Below are 21,431 nucleotides of genomic sequence, written 5' to 3'. Positions count from 1 at the left end.
GCCAAGAATCCTTTACCCAGCAAGTCTGTCATTCAGAATAGAAGAAGAGATAAAGGTTTTCCCAAACAAACAAAAACTGAAGGAATTCATCACCACTAAACCAGCCCTACAACAGATCCTAAGGGGGACTCTGTGAGTGAAATGTTGCAAGGACCACAAAGTACCAGAGACACCACTACAAGCATGAAACTGTAACAGACATTACAATGACTCTGAACCCATATCTCTCAATAATAATACTGAATGTAAATGGACTAAATGCTCCAACCCAAAGACACAGGGTATCAGAATGGATAAAAAAAAAAAAGACCCATCTATTTGCTGTCTACAAGAGACTCATTTTAGACCTGATGATATCTTCAGATTGAAAGTGAGGGGATGGAGAACTATCTATCATGCCACTGGAAGTCAAAAGAAAGCTGGAGTAGCCATACTAATATCAGACAAACTAGACTTTAAATTAAAGGCTGTAACAAGAAATGAAGAAGGGTGTTATATAATGATTACAGGGTCTATCTATCAGGAAGAGCTAACAATTACAAATGTCTACGCACCGAATACAGACGCCCCCAAATATATAAAACAATTAATCACAAATATAAGCAACCTTATTGATAAGAATGTGGTAACTGCAGGGGACTTTAACACCCCACTCACAACAATGGATAGATCATCTAGACACATGGTCAATAAAGAAACAAGGGCCCTGAATGATACATTGGATCAGATGGACCTGACAGATATATTTAGAACACTGCATCCCAAAGCAACAGAATATACTTTCTTCTCGAGTGCACATGGAACATTCTCCAAGATAGATCACATACTGGGTCACAAAACAGCCCTTCATAAGTATACAAGAATTGAAATCATACCATGCACACTTTCAGACCACAATGCTGTGAAACTTGAAATCAACCACAGGAAAACGTCTGGAAACACTCCAAAAGCATGGAGGTTAAAGAACACCCTACTAAAGAATGAATGGGTCAACCAGGCAATTAGAGAAAAAATTAAAAAATATATGGAAACAAACGAAAATGAAAATACAACAATCCAAATGCTTTGGGATGCAGCAAAGGCAGTCCTGAGAGGAAAATACATTGCAATCCAGGCCTATCTCAAGAAACAAGAAAAATCCCAAATACAAAAGCTAACAGCACAGGAAATAGAAGCAGAACAGCAAAGACACCCCAAACCCAGCAGAAGAGAAATAATAAAGATCAGAGCAGAAATAAACAATATAGAATATAAACAAACAGTAGAGCAGATCAATGAAACCAAGAGTTGGTTTTTTGAAAAAATAAACAAAATTGACAAACCTCTAGCCAGGCTTCTCAAAAAGAAAAGGGAGATGACCCAAATAGATAAAATCATGAATGAAAATGAAATTATTACAACCAATCCCTCAGAAATACAAGCAATTATCAGGGAATACTGTGAAAAATTATATGCCAACAAAATGGACAACCAGGAAGAAATGGACAAATTCCTAAGCACCCACACACTTCCAAAACTCAAACAGGAAGAAATAGAAAATTTGAACCGACCCATAACTAGTGAAAAAATTGAATCGGTTATCAAAAATCTCCCAACAAAGAAGAGTCCAGGACCAGATGGCTTCCCTGGGGAATTCTACCAGACATTTAAAGCAGAGATAATACCTATCCTTCCCAAGCTGTTCTAAAAAATAGAAAGGGAAGGAAAACTTCCAGACTCATTCTATGAAGCCAGAATTACTTTGATTCCCAAACCAGACAGAGACCCAACAAAAAAAGAGAACTACAGGCCAAGATACCTGATGAATATGGATGCAAAAATTCTCCACAAGATAACTAGCAAATCAATCAACAGCACGATCAAGTGGGATTCATTCCTGGGCTGCAGGGCTGGTTCAATATTCGCAAATCAATCAACATGATACATCACATTAATAAAAGAAAAGATAAGAACCATATGATCCTGTCAGTCGATGCAGAAAAAACATTTGACAAAATTCAGCATCCTTAATAAAAACTCTTGAGAAAGTCGGGATGGAAGGAACAAACTTAAACATCATAAAAGCCATTTATGAAAAGCCCACAGCTAATATCATCCTCAATGGGGAAAAACTGAGAGCTTCCCCCTGAGATCAGGAATACAACAGGGATGTCCACTCTCACCGCTGTTGTTTAACATAGTGTTGGAAGTGCTAGCATCAGCAATCAGACAACAAAAGGAAATCAAAGGCATCAAAATTGGCAAAGATGAACTCAAGCTTTCACTTTATGCAGACGACATGATACTATACATGGAAAACCTGACAGACTCCACCACAAGTCTGCTAGAACTGATACATGAATTCAGCAAAGTTGCAGGATACAAAATCAATGTACAGAAATCAGTTGCATTCTTATACACTAATAATGAAGCAACAGAAACACAAATAAAGAAACTGATCCCATTCACAATTGCACCAAGAAGCATAAAATACCTAGGAATAAACCTAACCAAAGATGTAAAAGATCTATATGCTGAAAACCACAGAAAGCTTATGAAGGAAATTGAAGAAGATACAAAGAAATGGAAAAAAACATTCTGTGCTCATGGATTAGAATAATAAATATTGTTAAAATGTCAATACTACCCGAAACTATCTACACATTCAATGCAATCCCAATCAAAATTGCACCAGCATTCTTCTCGAAGCTAGAATAAGCAATCCTAAAATTTGTGTGGGCCCACAAAAGACCACGAATAGCCAAAGTAATAGTGAAGAAGAAAACCAAAGCGGGAGGAATCACAATCTCAGACTTTAGCCTCTACTACAAAACTGTAATCATCAAGACAGCATGGTATTGGCACAAAAACAGACACATAGACCAATGGAATAGAGACTCCAGAATTGGACCCACAAAAGTATGGCCAACTAATCTTTGACAAAGCAGGAAAGAATATCCAATTAAAAAAAGACAGTCTCTTTAACAAATGGTGCTGGGAGAACTGGACAGCAACACGCAGAAGAACGAAACTAGACCACTTTCTTACACCATTCACAAAAATAAACTCAAAATGGATGAAGGACCTCAATGTGAGACAGGAAACCATCAAACTCTAGAGGAGAAAATAGGAAAAAACCTCTCTGACCTCAGAGATAAAAAAGGAAACAATCAACAAAACTAAATGGCAACCAAATGAATGGGAAAAGATATTTGCAAATGACCTATCAGATAAGGGCTAGTACCCAAAATCCATAAAGAACTCACCAAACTCCACACCCGAAAAACAAATAATCCAGTGACAAAATGGGCAGAAGACATGAATAGACACTTTTCTAAAGAAGACATCCATGTGGCCAACAGGCACATGAAAAGATGCTTACCGTCACTCCTCATCAGGGAAATACAAATCAAAACCACACTGAGATACCACCTCATGGCAGTCAGAGTGGCTAAAATGAACAAATGAGGAGACTATAGATGCTGGCGAGGATATGGAGAAACAGGAACCCTCTTGCGCTGTTGGTGGGAATGCAAACTGGTACAGCCACTCTGGAAAACAGTGTGGAAGTTCCTCAAAAAACTAAAAATATATCTACCCTATGACCCAGCAATAGCACTGCTAGGAATTTCCTCAAGGGATACAGGAGTGCTGATGCATAGGGGCACTTGTACCCCAATGTTTATAGCAGCACTTTCAACACAGCCAAATTATGGAAAGAGGCTAAATGTCCATCAACTGACAAACAGATAAAGAAGATGTGGTTTATAACAATGGAATACTACTTGGCAATGGTTAAGAATGAAATCTGGCCATTTGTAGCAACGTGGATGGAACTGGAGAGTGTTATGCTAAGTGAAATAAGTCGGGCAGAGAAAGACAGACACCATATGTTTTCACTCATATGTGGATCCTGAGAAATTCAACAGAAGACCGGGGCAGGGAGGGGAATTGGGGGAAAAATGTTACAGACAGGGAAGGAGGCAAACCATAAGAGACTCTTAAATACTGAGAACAAACTGAGGGTTGATGGGGGGGTGAGGGGAGGGGATAGTGGGTGATGGGCACTGAGGAGGACACCTGTTGGGATGAGCACTGGGTGTTATATGGAAACCAATTTGACAATAAATTTCGTTAAAAATAAAATAAAAAATAAAATTTAGATGAAAGAAAAAAAAAGTAGCATGAGGAACTAAGACCAGGACAAGAGCCTAAATTTTTAAAGCTTCAAGATTTCAACAGTTCAGGGTTTCAGAACTTTCAGAAAGGACACTCACTGTTTAAGAAAAAGAAAAAGCAGGATATATAAAAGAGTTGGGAATTCCCACAACCCCTAAGTGCTTCCTGCTCCAGTGTTTACTGGAGGTCATACCATTTCCCCCTATTAATGGTGCAAAGTAATTCGTTGCCTCGCCACAGCTTCCTTTCAAACCACAATTTTCTCACTTATTTTGGTCACCAGGCAATCCTATTCTCATTCTTTAGTGACCAATAGATTCACTCCTTAACTATTCCCCTGGAGGTGAAGAGGTATAAAAATGAAGAAATTCCCCTTAGGCTGGCCCCAGTAACTCAGAATTAAGTAAGAGGAGGGGCTAGCAGCCTCCTAGAGACTAAAACAACTTCAGAGACTAAACCTACTTTTCCAAGGACAGAAAATTTATTCAGATAATGTTTGAGAATTCATACATGCCACAATAGGATAAGAATGAAAAGGTAGAAATCTCACACTCTTCCTTATACCTGCCCAACTGCCCAACCAGATCCAAACACAGCATCACTATCACTTGCCATTTTGCTAAGTGGAGACCCCCAGGCACTAATCACACGGGCCAACTGCATATGTCGTAAAACTGTACAACTTTTCCCTTCAAAGTTGTACGTCTCTTTCTCGGACTACACTGGTGATTCTCCAGTTAATTCAATACTGTAAAGGCTGCAGCAGCATGCAAAAGAAGTTTTTATTTCTGTTTTTAAAGAAAGGTCCCCAGGAGATGGTGGGTTTTACAGTCCTGTCTGGATAGAGGTTTGATTTGCTCTCGAATGTTCCTAGTGAGACTAGAAGAAAGCACAAGATGCAGAGGTCCATTTAGTATAATCTTCTCCCTCATTCCCATCTTCACCAACAGAGCATGCAGAATACTTGCTTGCCGAACCCAACTTGGAAGTTGGATTTTCTTTAGGTTTCTTTGACTCAGGTGCATATCGGGAGTCTTGATCCTTTTTGCCATCTTTCCTATCTGTCTCCTTTAGGTGGTCTTTGTTCCCTCCATCTTCCGGACCACGGCTGGAGTTCCCACTTTGGCCCTTTGGGACACTCACCTCATTTACTTTATTTTCATCTTTCCTTGCTGGTCCTTCCCCAGATGGTTAAGCCTGAACTATTTTCCCCCCACTGGTAGGGGATTGCTGCTCTGTATCTGAGGTCTAAGATGGAGCAGGAGGGTTAGAACTTGGCTTCATTTGAGCATTCTCCTTTGGTGGAGGGGCTGGCATTACTTTTAAAAGCTGTTCAGGTTTGGGAGGCTTAGAAGTTGGAGAGTGACAGTCTTCCTCTTTATTGAGTGTTTCACTTTCTAGAAACTTTCACTCTCCTTCGTGCATTTCTGCCAGATGGGGCCGAGGTCCCAGTCTGTGATGACTCAATTCCTGTCCTGGACTGTTCTGTTCTTGAGTTTCTTCGCTTCGCCAGCTTGCGTGTCTCTCCTGAGGCTGTTGTTCTAGTTTTGGCTCATGCAGCTGGTGTCGCAGTTTCTCCCATTCCTTCCATAGCTGCTATTCTACTTCTTGGTCTCTAGCCGCTGTGTTAACAAGCTTTGACCCTCCAAAGACAGAGGCTGCTCAATGAACCAGAACCTCTGCTAGCAGAGGAATCTTCTTCGTTAGGAGTACTGCGAGGATTTAGATTCAGTTTGGCTCTTGGGGGTGGGGTAGGGAAACTCTACCATCATGCTTATGATTATCCCAAGAGTAAACATCTCTGGAGCTCCATGACCCATCATCTCGTGTCATACCTGTCTTCATAGCAGTCCCAGCCTCCTCTATAGTCATCATCCCTACAGTACCCACTACCAAATGCTCTCCTACTACTGCCTATCCTGTTATCATAGTCTCTACTGCTTCAGTCCTCATAGCAATCTCGACCCCCATATCGATCTATATCCTGACATGAGGGCCATCACAATAGCACAGTGGCTATCTTACCCTCAAAGGAGCTACAGTTAGACTATCAGTTGACTTCTCAATAGCAAAAATGGGAGCCAAAACACAGGAGAATTATGTATCTTAAATGTGTTAAAAGAAAGTACCTGTCTAAAAATCTCTTTAAAAATAAATAAAATAAATAAAAAAAACGTAGGGGAGGCCTGGCTGGCTGTCAGTAGAACATTAGACTCTTGATTTTGGAGTTTTAAGTTTGAGCCCCATATTGGGTGTAGAGATTATTTAAAAATAAAATCTTAAAAAAAAAAGTACCTGCCAACCTAAAATTCTACATCCAGCAAAAATATCTTTCAATAAAGAATGCAATCTCCTTTCTTGCTTTTTTTGGTTTGGGTGACAATGCCTAAAAGATAAAAGAAGTATAGTAATAAACCTTAAAGAACCCTACTTCACTTCAAACTAATGCAACATAAGAATAGCCAGACATTTATGGAAAGAAGAACATTTAATGTTTTCCTGCACATCTCCTTAATACATACAAATGTTTTCTTTTATTAATTGGTTATTTATACACTTGTGTCACAACTATTCAACAGATAAGGAGACCAAGGGTTAGACACCATTTATATGCTTTGTTGGATAGCCTTCCTACAAACTCATAACCACACTACGCCCAGTTTGGGAATTATTTACTGACTGCTAGGACAGTCAACAGTTCAAGACTGAACTCCTATGATCATAATTCATTTCACCTAAATATACCTAGAATTTTATTTCAATGGTTTAACATAAAATACTAAATTAACAATTCTAATTTTACATTTAACATTATAAAAACCAAGTATTTTGGAGCAAAACTATAAAGAATAGTAAATATGCTTTACAACTCCCATAACCTGAAGTTTGTTCTCCACTCCCCAGTTTCTTTATGAACTAAGTTAATCCAGTCTTTGAAATTTGCATCTGTTTCTTTAATTCCAAACTATTTATTTCAAGCACCCAGCTAATTGGCAGAATGCCTATTTCTTCACACAGCTTTCTATTACTGAGCTTCAAATTTTCTTCTTTATGACATCTCCCTTATGTTTTCTTCTGCAATAACCTTTTGGTGCACAATTAAAGGCCTCCCAAACTCAATCTTTGTTGAGGTTCCAACTGGCAAATGTCCTCCAAATAAAAAACAAAACAAAACAAAAGTAATTTTCCTTTCCCATTTTTACAATGTAGCCCAGTAGAAAATTGTTCAACTTTACTTGGTTCTAAGTTTTTAAACTATATAGCACTGTGGACATTTTCAAGATGAATGGAAGAAGGGGAGCCAAACTGATTCATGAAAGATATGATTAAGGACTGAAGCTTTTGAAGTTAAGGAGCCTACAGCAGATTATCAAAATATGGCTTTACTTAGCTGGGGAGGAAAGGTTGAAACTTAAGAGTCAATATGGACCAATGGTGCAGCTATGTTTATTCAAACACATGGAGAATGAAATAAAAGCAGGGAAAAATAAGGTACGAAAAAGAAATTGACTTGTTACAATTTTTTCGTACAAGCCATGGGAAATCAAATCTTATTTATTATTAAATTTACATTTTCATCATTATTATCTGAAATTCAAGCGGATAGAACACTAGCTATTTTTTTGTGTCTGGGGTAAAGGGAAAGGAGGTACTTATTCCAAGAGATGCTCAAATACATTTGCAAATGAAAATATTAGAAAGCAGTTTTATGGCTTGGACAAAGGTTTCCCATTTTGTTGACCCAATTCAATATTTTTAGTTCCTCAGAAAATTATTCAAATATTTGAGGGTGCAGTTGGCACAATATCCCACCCATCAGAATACCTGTACCTCCTTTATCTGTTATCTTTTGAAATTCAGTTCGAACACTGTCAGCTCAATGATGCCTTCCTAGATGAATCCAGTCTGTAGCAATATCCCCCTTACTTTTTCAGAACTCTTAGAGACTGTATCAAACATTCTGGCAGGTTATTATTTTGCACTTTGTTTCATGAAAACAGTCTCTACTCTCTCAAACTAAAAAAATATAAATCCTCTGTAACACCAAACATAATGCTGGATATACATACAGCATTTATTAAGTATTAGCTATGAAGTACTATGAAGGACCCCAGTAGCTTGAGATTTTCTATGTAGCATGTGCTTCAGAGAATTTTGGCAGTTAGGGACTTAAAGATATATCAGAACAGCAAGCACACGTTTCATTTTTTTAATGTTCATTTATTTTTGAGAGAGAAAGAGAACACACATGTAAATGGGAGAGGAGAAGTGTGAGAAGGGACAGATGATCCAAAGTAGGCTCTATGCTGACATCATACAGCCTGATGTGGGGTTCGAACTCACAAACTATGAGATTATGACCTGAGCAGAAGTCAGATGTTTAACCAACTGAGCCACCCAGGCACCCCAGCAAGCACACTTTTTATAAACTGTGTGTTAATTTAGGTACCTCTCACTCTCTCAAAATAAATATTTAAAAGAATAAAACAAAAACATGTTAATTTAAAAAGAAAAATCTACAACCATTTCAAAACAGCACACAAAACTCAAGGAGCCTATATGGTAATGGTGTCTATAGTAACTTATGAGTGCTTTTACTCACTTATTTATAACCTTTCTATGTAATAAAGTGCTTTAGGGGGCGCCTGGGTAGCTCACTTGGTTAAGTGTCTGACTCTTGATTTCTGTTCCGGTCATGATCTTGGCAGTCGTGGGATCAAGCCCTGCGTCAGTCTCTATGCTGAGCTTGGAGACTGCTTGAGAGCCCCTCTCTCTCTCTTTCTCTCTCACTCTGCCCTCTCCCCAGCTCACAGTCTCTTTCTCTCTAAAATAAAGTTTAAAAAAAAATGTTTTTTTTTTTTAAGTGTTTTAAATCCCCCACAGCACCTACATAAGGCCCTAACCGTATCTCTTAGTTCACCATCTCTTAGCTGATTTTTGGTCTACTCTAAATTTTGGCAAACTCTGAGAGGGTAAGAACACTGAAAACATCAACTACCTTATACCTTATTACCTCTCTTCCTCAGGTCCTGAAACATAAAAAGGTATCTCTGAAAATAAAGAAGACCTCAAAAGATTTTCCAACTCCTGGCAGATCTCAGAAATGTAGCAAGCTTCTGTTCTTCAAAATTAAAAAGGCATCAACTTCTCAGCTAACTCTTTTTAAGCAGCCTCACCAATCAAACTTGTGAAAAGTGGAAAGCATTCATCAAGAATGTTCCTATTTCTGTCCCTTCTGAGTAATCTGAGGGAGCTCAGATTATCTTCTCTACTCATCTAATTACCAGAATTTCATTTTCCATACTATTAACTATAGTTCTGAGTTATAAAATTTTCACTATGTTTCAAAGTCTTTCTAAATCATGGTAGAGTTGAGGGTATCTAGGGTACACTGCTTTGGTTTCTGCTTAAATTTAAGAAGCCAGAAGCTCTAGCTTACCTATGGATTCCAGTTACATGTTACCGCATAATAAATTACCCCTAAAACTTAGCAGCTTAAAGCAACAACAGTTTTGTTTTCTCCCAATTTTGTTGGTCAGAAATTCAGAAAGGATACAGTCAGCAATTCATCTGCTCCATATGGCATCAAATGAGGTCACCTGAGGTCTTGAAATGATGAATAAATAGACTGAAGAGCCCAAGATGGCTTCACTCACGTCTGGCACCTTGGCAGAGATGGCTAAAAGGCTGAGCTCCGCTGGGACTGTCGAGAAATGCCAAGACATGGCCTCTCCAGTATGGCAGTTGCTAGTTTATGCCAGGCTTCAGAACAGACCCCTCCACCAAGCAGATCTGAGCAAGTCTAGCTAGACTTCTTACATGACATCTCAGGATTCCCAAAGAAAGTATGCCAGATACAGGAAGTAGAAGCTGCCAGTTTCTTAAGGTCTGCACTCAAAAACTGGTACAGTGTCACTTCCACCAAATTCTACTGGTCTAAGTATTTACAAAACCATGGCATTCTTTACCCTTTATGCTCTTCATCCTATTACATAGTAACCTTTTAGTCTTCTGAGAGCTAGAAAATAACTGAATTTCAAAAGCACCTCCCATTCCACCCTTTGAATCCAGATGTAAAAACTACTCATGATCAGGAACCATCCAGTTGTCAGTCTAGCAACTATCTATACATACTGCTAAACTGACATAAAAAGAACTGGACTAAAATTAAAATCTGCACTTGTTCATTGTAATAAAATTCTAGTATTCCAAATTCTATTAGCTTATCTCATACAACTCAAGTTCTTACGTATTTTTTTGTTATTATACACATATTTGTAGCAATCATTTTTAAATCACTCAAAGGGATATTTGGGGAAAGAACCCAATGTTCTCTATGTACACCATCTTTTGCAAATCTCACAAAGAAACTAGAAAGTAACAAATAAGTTATAGTTACCTTTTATTATGTGCTTACTATCTGCCAAACACTGCTCTAAGTACTTTACATGTATTAACTTTATTAAAGCTTCCTAACCTTATGAGACAGTATTATTATATTTTCTATTTTTCAGATGAGAAAACCAAATTGGGGAAAAAAATATAACCACCATTAAGAGGCAGCTCCAGTATTCAACCCCGGGTAGTAAGGCACCAGAACCTGTGCTCTCCACCCCTAGGCCATATGACATACAGATTATCCCCACTTAGACATCATGCTGCCTCATCCTACTACCCTCGACCTTGGTGCAGATCAAAGTAGGACCATATTTATATACCTCAAATCTTGTATCCTAACACCCTAAGTCTGCAATGAAAAACCCCAAACATTTTCTGTTACTGGGCTGTTTGTATCTAACTCAGATTAGGAATTATGCAGTCTCTGCCTTGGTTTCTCTACTCTTAACCCTAAATCAGCCACAGACACTTGACTGACCTGTAAACAGTTTTCTGTCTTTCCTCCGAGGAATTTAGTATACCTATTTGAGATACACCTGCCTATATACCTATGTATGGTTTAAATGTACACGCACAGGATTGTCTTGGCTCCCCCGCAACGTTGTTTTCCTTTATAGGAAAGGGAAAAAAGAGGCAGAAAAAATGTCAGAGACACAAAGGACCAACAAAGGTATGACTAGACAATCTAATGAGCTCAGTAAAAAAGCCCAAGTTCAGCTCTTAAACTTTGAGAGTACTGAAATTCATAATGACACTGCATACACCAAGCCTTTGGTGTAAAGCATTTGTGAATTATCTCGCCTTGCATTACACTGAAAGTCTATAGATAACTACTGGTATTTGTTATTCCTTAAATTTATATCTTAATTAGTTTGACAAGTTGATTTTAAATAATGAAAGCCATCTCTGAAAGGTCCATTTAGACTTGTGCAGATAATCAGCATCTGCCTCTAATCAAACTGAGATGATTAGCAAATTAAACCCTTTAATTAGCATTTTGCATAATTTAGCCAAATTATGCTTCTTAGGTTTAAGAAGGTGAAACAGGGTGAATTTATCAGTTAGATATTCCTTTAAATCTTTATTAATTATCAAATTTTACATATATACAGTAAAAATAAAGAAACACAAATTAAACTCAGTTTGCTAAAATCTAACACTTCACAACATTTAAGCTAATTATGTCATTTGGAGCAAAGTAACACAATACTCAGAAGAAAAGAAAAATATTTCATTTCAATTATCCTCCATCAACTACCCAGGAGGTCAACTTTATTCAAACTTGATTCAAACAGCATTTTTTAAGGAAAAAAGGAAGGAAGGAGCACGCTTCTCTCCACTTCTGCCATTCAGTACCACAGGAGCCAAGGCTAATTTCACTAAGCATTCAATCATACAGTTTTAAAGAAATGCATTCATAAAAAGGTAAGTAACCTGTCAATTTTCTTTGTTAGACAAGAGACCATAGGACAATATAAAGTAGCAAAGCTCATCACAAGAAACTAAGATAAGCCATTACTTTTATCCACAGGCACTACATTCTCTCACACACAGAGTGATGTTTTTTTTTTTTTCAATTATCTCCTCTCTTAAAGGACCAAAACACCCTATTAACTAACAAAAGTACCAATTTCCAGGATTTGATAAACAAGTAATAAATAACAAAAGCTTAAGAGATGGTAGGGGAAGCATATATCATTTCTAACATATATTAAACCCCAGCTTCTGATAAAGATGTGGTCTTGGAAATAGCCCCTCTGTTTTAGAATTAATCCTCTTACCAAAAAGAGGCCGTGAAATTCAAAAGTAGACTTTTCTCATGACTACAGACATCAACCTACTAAAAACTTTCAAACAAATTATCTTTATCCTTCTATAAATACTACCCAAAATGTAACTCTTCATGGTGTGTGCATGTGCCTATGTGCCTGTGTGTCAAAGGGAGTGGTAAATAATAAGAAAAATAATCATATTAAGCTTATGTTAAAAAGGGACACTAAGGGGCTCCTGGGTGGCTCAGTCGATTAAGTGTCCAACTTCGGCTCAGGTCATGATACCACAGCTGGTGAGTTTGAGCCCCTTTGTGGGCTCTGTGTTGACAGCTGGGAGCTTCAGATTCTGTATCTCCCTCTCTCTCTGCCCCTCCCCCACTTGTGCGGGCCTGTGTGTGTGTGTGTGCACGCTCACTCACTCTCTCTCAAAAATAAATAAACATTAAAAAAATTTTTTTATTAAAAAATAAAAAGGGAACTAAAATGAATTCTAATTCATTTGAAAGGATATACAACAAACCAAATGAAAACTGACACAGAATAAGCAAGAAGCTATCTTTTCCCAAATCCAAATTTCAATCTATCTGTATGCAGATTCTACTGCATCCCGGAACAACCTGGATCTAGAGACAGCACAAACAATACCTCTGATATACACTAATCAACAAACAATAGCTCTGATAGACACTAATCAACAGTACCAAATTTTTTCTTTAAAGACTTAATCAAGTGGCAATATTTGTAATATAATTCAGTGTTTTGCATCTACAGGCACTCAGAAAATATTAGTCGGTTCAATGACTGGAAAAATCAAGTCTACACTCCAAACGCAGTATTCTGGTATTTCATAGTAGGTCTCAAAGGAAGAATCGGCAGCCTAATTTGGAACAACTACAGCTCTGAAGTGATAGGACACATATCCAGCTGAAAATACTTACTTCTCTTAACCACTGAAATATCAACAGGACACCTAACATGCAAAACTGAAAAGTTAAACTTTAGGAATACAAATGCCCAACCTTTAGCCTTATTCATTTGCTATTTAACAAACCCCAGCAGCCATTTACTATTAAAGCAGAAGGAAGAAACATATAAACACCTGCAAACCATGAACTTCAATTCATTTCACTACTCTTCCCTTCCACACTGAATGGACGATTGGAAGTTTAAGTACAGTGCTTTGGCTCCCCCAAATGACACGTCTAGAGCATAATAACCCTGTCACAGAGAAATGAAACAAGCCAAATACAGCTGGGTTCCTTGTATCATTTTCATCAGAAGAAACCTGGCCAGTACTAAATTCAGTTTTAATATCATCACTGGTTTACTCCACTCTCAACCTAATCAAAGAAAAATATTATATATTCAATCAAGAGTTTGTCTCCAAGTGCCAAAAGGAGAATGGATTATATAATTAAGAAAAGAGGAGAAAAGTGAAAGTCAAAGTATTGTACCAAGGGCTCCTGGCTGGCTCAGTCAGAAAAATCTTGAGACTCCTGATCTCAGGTTGTGAGATAGAGCCCCACGCTAGGTGTAGAGATTGCTGAAGAGAAGAGAAGAGAAGAGAAGAGAAGAGAAGAGAAGAGAAGAGAAGAGAAGAGAAGAGAAGAGAAGAGAAGAGAAGAGAAAAGGTACTGTGCCAAAGTTTGCATCACTGAAGTATTAATAGTCAAGAAAAGTGACAGCTTTCTATAAAATTCCTTAAAGTAATTAACCACAAAGATTAGTTCCGAGATCACAACTGACCAGACTTTCAAAAACCAAAAAGTTCTGATTTGAAAAATAAAAAAATACCACTGCTAATAAGTTCACTTGTTTAATTTTAAACATACATTACAACTTCTAGAGTTAGTCAGTTGTTTTCGTATGCATTATCAAAGTGTTTATTACTAAATAATAAAATAGCCAACCTTTGTAAGTTTATAATATGCCAAGTACTATGCAATATACATAGATAATTTCATTCAATTTCACAATAATTCTATGAGGAATATACTATGATGTTCTCTATCTTATTGTAGAAGAAAATGAGGCATCAAAAGGTTAGGTAACTTACCCAGGGTCATAAATAATCCATTATGAGATTAATTTTCCCAGTTCTCACTCATACACTCTCCCTAGCAATGATCTATCCCACAGTTTCAAACACTAATGTTACATAGCATTTTTATTACATATTTTCAAACATAACTTCTTGAACACAGCCTAATACTCTGAATTACCCACTGCCTATCTCCACTGGCCCACCAGCACTCACAAGCAGGATGTTCACAAGCAAATGTACCATCTTATCCCAAAACCATACTCCTATTTTTATATTCCCTACCATCACTAACACACTATTTTGTACCCTATATACCAAATAGCTTGGAGTCATCTTCATTTCACATTCCATTAGTCATCAAATCTTCAGGCTACTTCCATGTCGACCATATCTGCCTCCTTCTTTCCACTGCCACAGCCATTGCTATAATTCAGACCCTCATTCAGTCCTTCATTTGGACATTTACTCAACAAATTTCTCCTTGTTAAAACAGAAATTGGAAAATTCCTAACAGAAATCTGCCCTAAGTCTCAACATTCTTTCACTTGAGATCTTTTTTCTTTGAGCTTTTAAGTTTAAAATAATTATAGACTCACAAGAAGTTACACTGCAAAAATACTAGAGAGTTCCTGTGTACCCTTCACCAAGGGTTCCTCCATGGTTACATCTTACATAAAACTACAGTACAATATCTAAATCAGGACGAATGATGTTGGTACAGTGCATGTGGACAGTTCCATGCCATTTCCTCACATCTGTAGACAGACACAACAACTACAATTGAAAGGAATTATTTTTACTCCGAGGTTCTTAGGGCTAATTAATCTCATTGAGGCTTTAGTAGACGCATTCTCACATTCAGCTAGTAGACAGGTCCACTAAAAGATACACGAAATGATGTCTAATATTACCTGACAATCCTGAATCTCGATTTGGGCCTCAACTCTGCACTTCCTTATTCATTCAGCTACTGCCATTATCTTTTATCATACTAGATTCAAACATGTCAGTCCACTCCTCAAAAAGGTTCAACAATTCCCTCCTGTCTTTATTCTATCTCACTAGCCTCATCTTCCACTCTCCCCCATAATCTAACAACAAACTTCGTTGTCATAAAAACGTACAACCAAAACCAAGATTAATGTGTCATAAAAATGTACAACCAAAACCAAGATTAACGTACAACCAAAACCAAGGAATGTACTTCCTTGAAATAAAAAAGGGGAAGAAATCATTAAAATAACACTAAATGAACAGAGTATATGATATCTAGGAGATCTCACAGTAGGGATGATGCTGTGGTTAGGAAAAATACGATTATGGAACTATACATGTTCAAGCTGGAAAGAAGAAAGAGTAACACACTACATTAAGGAAGAACAGGCTGCTGTTGCTAGGAAAAAGAGAAAAGAAGGGTCCAAAGCCCTCTATCACCAACCAGTCCTCAGAACAGAGCTCCATCAGCCACTAAGCCCCCACAAAGAAGCACAAGAAAGAGATCACCTTAACCCATCCAATTCCATCCCTCAAGTTTATGTTCAGGACCTGTAAGCTGTTACATGTTACAAGTTAAAGAAATTTCAGAGGTCCCTATGTCCAAAGGCAAAGTTATCTCAATGGTTTGATGCTTTGAATTCCTCAATTGTTTATACACATCATCATCATGCATTAAAATATAAATAATTTTTTTAAAAATTAGAGTTTTTGTGATTAATACTCAAGACTATTTTAAGTCATTGTCATAAACATATAATTTTTAGGAATTACTTCTATACAAAAGTGACCCAAAGACCAGACACCACACTATATGAACACCACAATCTAAAGAAAAAAAGCACCTTGACTCTATGTTCTACAAAGACATGTCCAAGGAGAACAGAAAGAACTCAGTGTCCCACCCCAGGCCCACCAAGTGATCTGTGAGCAGACAACCAGTTTTTTTTGTTTTGTTTTTTAATTTTTTAATGCTTATTTAATTTTTGAGAGAGAGAGAGAGCAAGTGAGCAAGCTTGAGTGGGGGAAGAGCAGAAAGAGAAGGAGACAGAATCTGAGCTGTCAGCACAGAACCCAATGCAGGGCTCTAACTCACGAATTGCAAGATCATGACCTGAGCCGAAGTCGGAGGCTTAACCAACTGAGTCACTCAGGCACCCCAAACAACCAGTCTTAATTCTCCCCATCTTTAAAGTCTGCTTGCCCTATTCCACTAGGATACTGGGAAGTTCTGTATTCACAATGCATGAAGACTTTTGAACTGTTTATGAATGGGACTACAAAGAAGTATTATTTTGATGCTACTTTTGGCTGTTTCCTTCATCTGCTATGTTCACGGTTATTGTGCATACTAGAAGTAGGCAATACTGAGGGTTTAAGAAGTTTTGTTTTGTTTTTAGAGAGAGCATGAGCACGGGAGGGGACAGAGGGAGAAAGATTTTTTTTTTTTTTTTTGTGCGAGAGAGCAGGCACAAGTGAGCAAGGGACAGAGAGAGAGAGAATCCAAGGAGGGGCAGTGACAGAGAGAGAGAGAGAGAGAGAAGGGGAGGGGGAGAGGGAGGGAGGGAGGGAGGGAGAGAGAGAGAGAGAGAGAGAGAGAGAGAAAGCGGGGTTGACCCGAAGCAGGGCTCGTGCTAACCCTACGTGGGGCACAAGCTCACCCCAAGTGGGACTCACGCTCACCTGAAGCACAGCTCAAGCTCACCCCATGTGGGACTGGAACTCACAAACCATGAGATCATGACCTGAGCTGAAATCGGATGCTTAACCCACTGAGCCACCCAGGTGCCCAAGAGAAGGAATCTTAAGCAGGCTCCATGCTCAGTGCAAAGCCCATTGCGGGGCTAGATCCCATGACCCTTGGATCATGACCTAAGCCAAAAACAACCATGAGATGCTCAACTGACTGAGCCACCCAGGAACCCCAAGAAGATAGTTTTTCACAAATAATCGGAAGACATCCAGATCTAACCTTAGTTATGGAAACAATGTGTCTGAGGTGACAGCTACTTTAGTGTTAGTGACATAATCTGTTTTTTAAATAGGGGTAACTCCATAACTAAAATATAAAGAAACATAAAAACAATCCAGAATAAAATAATTTTGACATACACAAATAATCATGTACAGTGCATTAAATGCCATAATCAAGTAGTTAGGTACTGTACCCACTCCTAGAAACACTGCGAATGCAACACCCACCAACGCAGACTGGTACAGTGAGTGTGTGGTGCCTCAAATGCCATATCAGTGAAGTGCTTTTCCAAGAAGGTGAACTTACAGAAACATATGGAACAAAACAAAGTATAATCTCCCATCAATTCACACAGTAGTTGCATTCTAGGAATTATCAGGATACACAAAAACCAAGGGGAAATATTTTATATTTATAGAATAGTGTTTGGTTCTAGATTCAGATCATTAGAAACAGGTTTTTTTCTTTTACTCCACATAAGTTTATTATTTTTTTAATTATTTTTAGTGTTTCTTTTTGAGAGAGAGAGAGAGAGAGAGAGAAGAGTGAGAGGGGGAGGGGCAGAGAGAGAGAGAGAGAGACACAGAATCTGAAGCAGGCTCCAGGCTCTGAGCTGTTAGCACAGAGCCCAATGCAGGGCTCGAACCCATGAACTGGGAGATCATGACATGAGCCGAAGTCAGACGCTTAACCAACTGAGCCACCCAGGTGCCCCTGCACATAAGTTTTTTAAAGGAACCTTAAAAATCAAGAAGGGGAACACCTGGGTAGCTCAGTGGGTTGAGCATCTGACTATTTCAGCTTGGATCATGATCCCAGGGTTGTGAGATCAAGCCCCATGTTGAGATCCACACTGAGCGTGGAGTTGGCTTGGGATTCTTTCTCTCTCTCTCTCTTTCTCCCTCCCTCCCTCTGCCCCTCTCCCCTGCTCTCTCTCTCTCAAAAAAAAAAAAAAAATCAAGGACATGGGAAGATTCACTGTAGAGAATTATCCAGTGCCTTGCAGACACTCCAGCATCCCCATCTCCCTTCTATGAAATGCTTGTAGCACCCACCAGTCACTGTAACAGCCACCAGAAACACCATAAAGATGTCCAAAGTATCCAGTAGGGGAGTAGCTCCTGGAGTCCAGAACCCATAGAAAGCCCAGTCTGTAACAACCAGTGGACCTCCCTCTAAAAAGGTCCTCCTCCTTCCTTGTAAGGCAAGAACAAAACCAAATTGAGCCTATAACCTTTTATTACTGGCCTGTTAAGTTCTTCTTATCTCAAGCATAAAATCTCTTGAATTTTGGTCTCCAATGAGACCATGATGTTACATGAGTCTATTGTTACACGAGTCTATTGCTGAACATGAACTAAAACATACAATGTGACCAAAGAAAATTTCAAAAAAAAAAAAAAAAAAAAAGGCACCAAAGAAGAACAGCAACATAGGGTATAGAAAAGCCATGGGCTAGATAATGAGACCTTCAACAACTAAGATGTGAAAATATATTATGTTTTCCCTAGAGGTAGCACACATAGTACACTGGGAAAACTTATGGCATATTTAATATACTTTGTTTCCATTTCTGCCAAGAACTGTCAGCTAAAATAAAACACCTTAGTAAAATTACAGTTAATGCTTTAATTTCCTACATTAATGTAAATCTCTAATCTCACACCTGTGTTTGCATATCCCTTTTGATGGGCACTGTCACCTTAAATGTCAGCATCTATTCCACTTGATTTCAGTGCTAGTTAAGAACTAGCTGGGAAGAAATGTGCTCATAATTTTAGTAACATACTTTGTGATTTACACATTTCAAAAAATCTAGAGGTTGGACTTTTGAGTTCCAGTTCTATCATTTAACTCTGGAGAGGTTACTTCACCTCTCTAAGCTTTCCCCAAAGCACTACTATAAGGAGTAAATTATACAATCCATAGAAAGCATTTAGCTTAGTGCCTGGCAGTTAGTAAGCACATCACAAATGTTAGCTATTTAGTGACTAACTTCTGTCTCCTTAGATCACTGTAAAGACCCAAAACTTAATAAGTCCACTGTTCATTTATTCACCAACAAGTATTCCTTCCTTGGGGAACAAGAACTCCATACAAGCTCCAAAACAGTCCTCTGCATTTTCCAGCATTCATACAGGGGTGTCAACTCCCTGGATCAACTAAAAGAAACTAAAATATATTTGGCTATTAGACTCCAATATAGTCAACAGAAGGATTCTCTTGCCCAAAACCTTCATGAGACATTGGATTTGGGAGAACAACACTTTAACCAGATATGAACAGGTGAAAAAGCCAGACAGCTGACAGGTATCAATAGTGAGAATATGGCACCAGGAATCTGAAAGCCAAGGAGATTAGCAATCAGTGGCAATCAAACAGCAATCTGTTAGGAAGTAAACAGAGAAAAGGAAGTACAGAATAAGAATTTTAACTGCTTTATCTCTATGCCTTCAGAAGGGTGGGGAGTAGCAGGATAGATCTAGTGATTGAGCCTAGGCTAACTGTAGTTATGCAACTACTTCCTCCTGCCTTTATAACTGAGATTTAGCCACTCAATATGACTGAGAACACAAAATGATTTTTTTTCTGCAACTCCATCAGCCTTGTTCCTATTCTCATCCCAAAGATCTAGGAGAGGCACTCTGAGCTAGGCTCAGAACTAATCCATAACACAACTTCAACTAAAAAAGGATTAAATTTTCAGGGAGTTGGTATAGAGTGGAGGGAGAACAGGAAACAACAAAAAGTGAGGAAGATTATAAAATGAAAAAATAAAGTATATGTTTAAAAATCCAGTATCTTTTTTTGGAACACTTTCAGAAAACATGAGTAACACTTTACAATGTGAATGTTTAACCACTGAGGCACCTGGATGGTTCAGTCAGTTAAGCATCCAACTCTTGACTTCAGCTCAGGTCATGAACTCACAGTCATGAGATCAAGTCCTAGAGCCTGCTTGCTATTCTCCCTCTCCCTCTCCCTCTCCCTCTGCCCCTCTACTGCACACACTCACAAGCATGAGCACACTCTCAAATAAATAAATAAATAAATAAATAAATAAATAAATAAATATGCTTCATCTCAGAGAATGAGAACACTAAAGATGTTATTAAGTAAATTAATTTCATTCTTTTGAGTTCTAAATAGTAACATATATATAACATTATACAACGATTAGGTGAGAAACTTCAGCTAGGTCACAGTCATACTTTTTCAAGGGCAAAGTTAGAGGCATGAAGTCAATACCAATAAGAACACAATGAATTGTGTATTCAAAACCTATACAAAAACTTTAAAAAAGAAAAATGACTTTCATAAGTAATTTGAAAATTTTTGCATATGTTAATTTTAGCCTTCAAGGATAATTCAGCTTGAAGTCTCACATTTAGTCATAGCATCTCTAGGTTTAAACTATCTTATAATGAGCAAAATCTAATTTTGTAGCTTGATCAGGAAAATCCAAATTCTGTGAACTTCTAAAATATTGCCACTAAAGACCATCTGCTATGGTGTATTTTTACAATCATATACATAAATGGTGAGGCCTCAATTAACTAAAAAATTCAATGAATCTTTTCCTCACTCTCCAAATATAATACTAGAGCTGCCAAAAATATATATATAAACTAATACAAGGTTAGCTTCCATAATTATCTGGCATCAAAAAAAAAACAAAAAACACTGTCAGGATATAAGTATTGTATTTGTGTAGTGTGCTTACAGAGGGGAAGCCCTGGTAATGCCTTCACTTAAATCATTTGGAAAGAAGTTAAGGGTATGCAGTTGTAACAGAAACACATAAAGGGCTCTGTGTAAAACATAAATTGTTCTGTACAGAATACAAAACAAATTGAAATCTGCTAACCAGCATAATTCCTCAAATTCAGTTCAACAGAAAAAGGTCATTTCATTTATAACATATATCACCTGATATTTAACCCTGAGAAACGAAAAGTATCTCATGTTACTGTACTTATCTTAAAGATTACCTCGAGTTTATGAAACACAAATTGAACTAATATTTTCTCTGGAAGTTAACTCATTTACTCAACACTCAGCATCATGCTTGAATCCGTTAAGCAGTGCA

General features: G+C 37.9%; 1 protein-coding gene and 1 pseudogene across 2 annotated transcripts in view; both read right to left on the bottom strand.

The window, feature by feature from the left end:
* PRIM2 (DNA primase subunit 2) overlaps nucleotides 1–21,431 on the bottom strand; it is a 348,531-nt gene that overhangs the window by 304,914 nt on the left and 22,186 nt on the right. The gene's annotated exons all lie outside the window — the stretch shown is intronic.
* On the bottom strand, nucleotides 4,722–9,884 carry LOC123609361 (annotated as a pseudogene).

This window comes from Leopardus geoffroyi, chromosome B2 (genome assembly GCF_018350155.1).
Source record: "Leopardus geoffroyi isolate Oge1 chromosome B2, O.geoffroyi_Oge1_pat1.0, whole genome shotgun sequence".
NCBI lineage: Eukaryota > Metazoa > Chordata > Mammalia > Carnivora > Felidae > Leopardus > Leopardus geoffroyi.
Note: the sequence above shows the minus strand (reverse complement) of the source record. Positions and strands in the feature narration are given on the sequence as shown.